This window comes from Dendrobates tinctorius, unplaced genomic scaffold, assembly GCF_039654945.1.
Source record: "Dendrobates tinctorius isolate UK_male_01 unplaced genomic scaffold, ASM3965494v1 ptg000125l, whole genome shotgun sequence".
Taxonomy (NCBI): domain Eukaryota; kingdom Metazoa; phylum Chordata; class Amphibia; order Anura; family Dendrobatidae; genus Dendrobates; species Dendrobates tinctorius.
Window position 1 is genome coordinate 3,383,430 of NW_027361793.1, and position 6,000 is coordinate 3,389,429.

The 6,000-nt window shown below is 45.0% G+C and overlaps 1 long non-coding RNA gene across 1 annotated transcript in view; it reads left to right on the forward strand.

Annotated features, from left to right (window-relative positions):
* The window catches only part of LOC141047015 (uncharacterized), a 105,465-nt gene extending 102,040 nt beyond the window's left edge, over window positions 1–3,425 (forward strand). The window contains exon 2 of the long non-coding RNA XR_012219727.1: window positions 3,065–3,425. This is a non-coding gene — a long non-coding RNA (uncharacterized lncRNA). The remainder of the gene's footprint in view (window positions 1–3,064) is intronic.
* The last annotated feature ends 2,575 nt before the right edge of the window (window positions 3,426–6,000 follow it).

Sequence of the window (6,000 nt, forward strand, 5' to 3'; positions counted from 1 at the left end):
GTTATCACTGACTACCTTGCCTGGCTCAAAATGTAGACTGCCCAGCCATGACTCAGTTTGTCGCTGCAAGTAGTCAGCCAGTACCTCCGCGGTGTGTCTGTTGTCGCCCAAAGACATCATCCTTAACACAGCCTGCTGATGCTTACCACTAGCTGTTCGATAGTGGGACACCTCGTGTGCAACACTGCCAGCTGCGGATGGAGTGCTCATGTGACTGCGCTCTGTGGACGAGCTTTCGCTTATGGAGGAGGAGGAGGGTCGAAAGCCTACAGCCAACTGTTTCCTATACCGTGGGCTAGGCAGCACTGTTCCACCGCCGCTGTCCCCTGTGAAGCCTGTATCCACCACATTAACCCAGTGCACAGTGATGGACACGTAACGGCCCTGGCCATGCCTACTGGACCATGCATCTGTTGTGAGGTGCACCTTTCCACTCACTGATTGCTTGAGTGCATGGACAATGCGGTCTTTCACATGCAGGTGGAGGGCTGGGATGGCTTTTAGAGAAAAGAAGTACCGATTGGGTAGGTCATAGCGTGGGACTGCGTAGGCCTTGAGCTCGCGGAAAGCATCGCTTTCAACCAAACGGTAGGGCATCATCTCTAATGAGATTGGCCTTGCGACGACACCTCAACATTTAGTGCTAGTGGTGTGCTTAATGGTGGCGGTGGTCTTACAGTGGGGGAAGCGATGGAGCTTTGCTGACTACCTTCAGTCGGTGCAGGTGCACATGTGCTATCTGAGGTTTTGTACTCCGTCCACGCTTGCAAGTGCATGTTGATTAAATGTCTACGCATGCAACTGGTATTCAAATTTCTGAGTTGTTTAACTCGGCTAAAGGTCCTTCCGCACTTCTTACAGGTAACCTTTGCCTCATCAGTAGGTTTTTGGACAAAGAAGTGCCACACTGCACTCTTCCTACTATGGTATACATTTTCTGGCCTTGCACGCTGTGCTAAATTGACCGTCTGGTCAAGCTGTCCTGCAACTCTTTTACTTTAGTTCTACGTTTTTGGACAGCTACAGGCCTGCCAGATAACCATTGCTGCGATGTCAATGCCTGCTGAGGATCCTTCTCCTTATCTGAACTATAGCAAGCGCCACCCTCCTCCCCCGATGGATGCCAATCCGGGTCAAGAACTGGGTCATCCATCACCTCCTCTTCAAAGTCATCTGCACCTTCCTCTTTACCTTCCTCTGTGTCACCGTGTAAGGTGGTATAGTATGCGGGAAGGGGCACCTGAGTTTCATCAGGGTCAGATTCTGGCTCAGTAGACTGCGAGGGCAATGTAGTGCTCTGGGTCAATGTACCAGCAGAATCATCTAGCAGTGGCTGTGCATCAGTGCACTCCATGTTAGATTCATCTTGGACTGGGGAATTAAGGATTTGACTAGATAACCCAGGCATGGTATGGGAAAAGAGCTCCAAAGAGTAATCTGAAGTGTGGGCTGCCGCATCCTTAACTTTTGGTGGGGGTAAAGGACACAAGGAAAGGTGTTTTTCCTGACCAGAACCCTGCACTGACGACTCCGTGCTTGCAGGTTTCGAACGTTCAGAAGAGGAGGCAATAGAGCTGGTGGCTGTTTCTGCAATGTACGCCAAAACCTGTTCCTGATGCTCCGGCTTTAAAAGCGGTTTTCCTACTCGAAGAAAAGGGAACCTTACAGGCCTTCTTGAGCCAGAGGATGATGCAGGCTCAACACCTCCTGCCTTAGCTGCTAGAACCAGCCAATGCACCACCACCATCAATACCAGCCGCGTCCCCCTGCCCACGTCCGCGGCCTCTTCCACCATACTTCCTCATGTTTGGGAAAATGTACCAAAAATACCAGAAGAGAGATGGTACTGTATGAGGAGCGTCCAGCTGTGTAAGGTGTATTAAAAAAATTAAATCTACGTATATATTTTGTTAGTCACAGACACTCTTCCAGTATGTATTTGACCATAATCTAACAAGCAGATATACGGTACTGTATCACAAGTGTACAGCTGTATACGTTTTTTGCGTAACTAACAATCTCCGTATATGTATTTATGGAGTGTCACACACACACGCTGACTGTATAGATGTATTACAAGAAGTGCACAAGATTGTAATGAGGTGTCAATATAAAACAGATGAATGCACACCCAACAAGCAACCCCTCACCCTCCCAGATGGAAACAGTATCCTCCTGTATAAGATACTACTAACATGTCCATAATTAGGGGGCTTAGATAGGGTGTCATCCTGCACAAATGGATTGATTGTATTGTCAGACAATGAATGACCCAAATTGTAGTTTCAAAATTAGATATAATAAAGTAATACAGTCCTAAGATGCAGTAAAAATAGATATGCCCGCGGACAGCTATCACAGAAACAACGTAAGTGTGGTCAGAAGTCTTACCAGGGGATGCAGAAAGACAGAGGATCTCTTGTGGAACCTCAAACGTGATTTACTATGCCATGTGCCCTTGTCCCAAGATATATGTGGGTCTTACAACAAGAGAACTTAGGATACGGGTGCGTGAGCATGTGCGGGACATTGGCGCGGCCAAGACAGTGTCCGATATTGGGGATTTAAAGACTCTTCCCCGACACTTCAGATTATGCCATGATAGTGACGCTACTCTACTGAAGATTAGAGGGATTGATGTTTTACATATGGGGATTAGGGGTGGTGGTGATAATAAAAAAACTTTATCACAGATGGAAGTCAAATGGATTGTCCGATTGGACACCATGACCCCTAATGGACTCAATGAAACATTGAGCTTCGCCCCATTTTTATAACTTCAGTGGACTTTATAGCTGTATATTGATTTGATTATTTGACCTTTCCATCATGGGATAAATGCGTTTGTGCATTTCTTTGACAATATACTCTCCCTCTAGAGTGTATCCTCCTTTGGATGCGCGGGAATATCTATATATTATGATTAGTCTCTCCTGTTGTTGTTCCTCCTCATGCCCGTATCACACTCAATTTGTGTGGTCTGGCAGTGTGTTGTTTTTATTGTTTTTATTTTTCTTTTTAATTTTTGCACTAATTTGTCTTGTTGGTTATTATTTTCATTTAGTGACCTTGAGGACTCCACATCTCCTTTGGACCTTTGCCCTGTACTTGCGCCTATGTGGAATTGAACCCAATAACCACCCTGATGTTGAAGATCGCCGCTATACATATACACATGGAGTTCTTTATTGTTGTTAAATGTAATATGTGTATATGAATAAGGTTTTCTTTTATGGCCATAGTTTTTGTATGTATTTAGAGCATTATTTATACCAATTTTGGGGATTTTTTGTAGTGCCTGTGTATTTGGTAACTGTAATGGTCATGATAATACGTTTCTCTCACTATGTGATTTTGATGACCTTATGCCTTCAATAGGCCCACATTTTACTACTTTACTAAATCTACTTGATATGTGGGAAAAATTTCCCTTGTTTTGTTCTCCATGTATGTGTATATGACTATACGGCGATAATATTTATTCGGATTTGGATCATTGTTCACATTACTCTTGGGGATCTTTGAATATGGATATGTGACAAGATTGTGATTATACCATTGCATATTAATTGCGTAGGTATTATAGCCATTTGTATTAGGTTTATATACCATTGATTGTGGGATATATTATTGACTTATGGCTGTGATCCCTGCATATATCTGAGTACTAGCTGCACCAATTCTGGGGGGTTTCTTTCATAAAAATAGGCGATATAATCATAATTATATTGTGGGGTATTAGTTGATCCCTTTGGGCAACCCCTTAAAGTTATATTATATTATGCCCATATATTACTATTTTATCGCTGGTTTAATATGTGAAATCCCTATCACTTCTTGTATATATACTGCCATTTCATGTCCGTCTTATACGGCGGTATACTTTTATGTTTACATTTATCTAGACCTATAGGGAATCGAACCACAGGGAGCTGTGCGCGTCGCTCTGTGAGGGCACTGCGCCGTTGACAGATGGGTGACTCTATGCTACATACGAAGGCCTGTGTCTTTTTTGACCGGCATCTATTCTTAGCATGACTCCTTTTCTGTGTGACGGCGCTGGACGACCTCAGCGCGCATGCGCCGACGATGCTCTGCTGATTGTCCGATTCCGGTCATGTGACTGCGGTCATAGGGTATTTCAAGGTCCTGTGGAGGTATGAATACCATCTCCTTGATAAAGCGGCCTTGCAGTGCCGCGAAACGCACGTTGGGGGTCACTGCCAGACGCTCCCCCTCGCCTCCCCCTTCTGCATCCCCTGGTAAGGCTACTTTCACACTTCAGGTTTTCGGCGTCAGGTGCGATCCGGCGTCGTGCCGGAACGCCGGATCCGGCAAATGTTTAGTAAAACCGGATGTGACGGATCCGGTTTTCTGCCAGATCCGTCTTTTTCTTGACAGACAAAACCGGATCCGTCTCATCCGGTTCATCCGGTTTTCTATCCGTTTTTTGACGGATTACGCCGGATCCGGTTTTTAAAATTGACCCTTGTGGCCTTCCGAACGGGATTGGCTACTGGAAAACTATATATAGCATGTTCCTACAGCCCTTCTTTGACAGATTGTAGAGGAGAAAGTGCAGGTTGGAGAGAAGAGCAAGTTACTTGCGAAGATGGATGTTGTCATTGGAAATATTTTGAAGAATTTGGCGGATTTTATAGCGGAGGCGAATCGTTTGAGGGTGATTGTTCTGGAGAAGGAGAGAGCAAGACAGCAGCGCATCAGGCATCGTAGACGACGTTTGTGGATCCACCCCATCACAGCCAAGAGAATGACGCGTGGGGTCTATTCTACACTCTGCATGGACCTTCGACGAAACCCGGATACATTTTTTGGATATGTTAGGATGAAAATGGAGAATTTTGATTACTTGGTGGAGCGCATTGCACACCTCATAAGAAAAGCGGACACCTATTGCCGCTTCTCTGTTTCACCCACAGAGCGTCTGATGGTGACTTTAAGGTAAGCCACATTTATTGGATGTGATCGCATCAGAGCACACTTTCACTGCAATCTTGTTGGTGGTAGTTTGTATCTCCAAGTGTTATAGCTCAGTTTTGGTATGTAATGCTGTGATTTAAAACTAATTTATTGTTTTTTAATTCCCCACAGATTTCTTGCAACTGGAGAATCCCTTTCGTCACTGCATTTCCAGTACAGACTCGGGATTTCCACCATATCTGGAATAGTGAAGTACACATGCCGTGCACTGTGGGACTCCTTAGCTGAAGAGTTTTTACCAGAGCCCACCACAGAGAGGTGGATTGAAATTGCTGACAAGTTTCAACAGATATGTCAGTTTGCCAACTGCTTGGGCGCTGTGGATGGGAAACATATCCGCATTGTAAAGCCAGCTGGATCGGGATCGGAATATTTCAATTACAAGAAATATTTTTCAATTGTCCTCATGGCCATCGCTGACGCGGAATACAAATTTATTGCGGTTGATATTGGGGCCTATGGCCGCTCCAATGACTCTCAAGTTTTCAAACTGTCTGCCATGGGGCGTAAACTGTATGGAAACACCTTCCAGTTCCCACCACCTAGACCGCTGCCGCAAACATCTGGTCCACCTATGCCATTTGTCTGTGTAGGGGATGAAGCCTTCCAGCTGTCAGAACACCTTTTGAAACCGTACTCTAGCAGAGGATTGACAAGACCAAAATGCATTTTTAATTACCGCCTCACAAGAGCAAGAAGAATGGTTGAATGTACCTTTGGTATTCTGACAGCCAAATGGCGGGTCCTATTGACTGCGATCAACCTCAAGACGGAAACTGTGGACGAGGTGATCAAAGCGTGCGTGGTACTCCACAATTTTGTTATCTGCAAGGAACCCATTTCCATTGAGGACACTTCTGAAGAAACCACCTTGCAAGATTACCATGACATTACCACTAGAAGTTCTGTAACGGTTTCAGTAATGAGGGACAATTTTGCACTATACTTTGTCACCTCAAGGCAGAGTACACTGGCAGGATGACAGAGTGTGAAAGATTT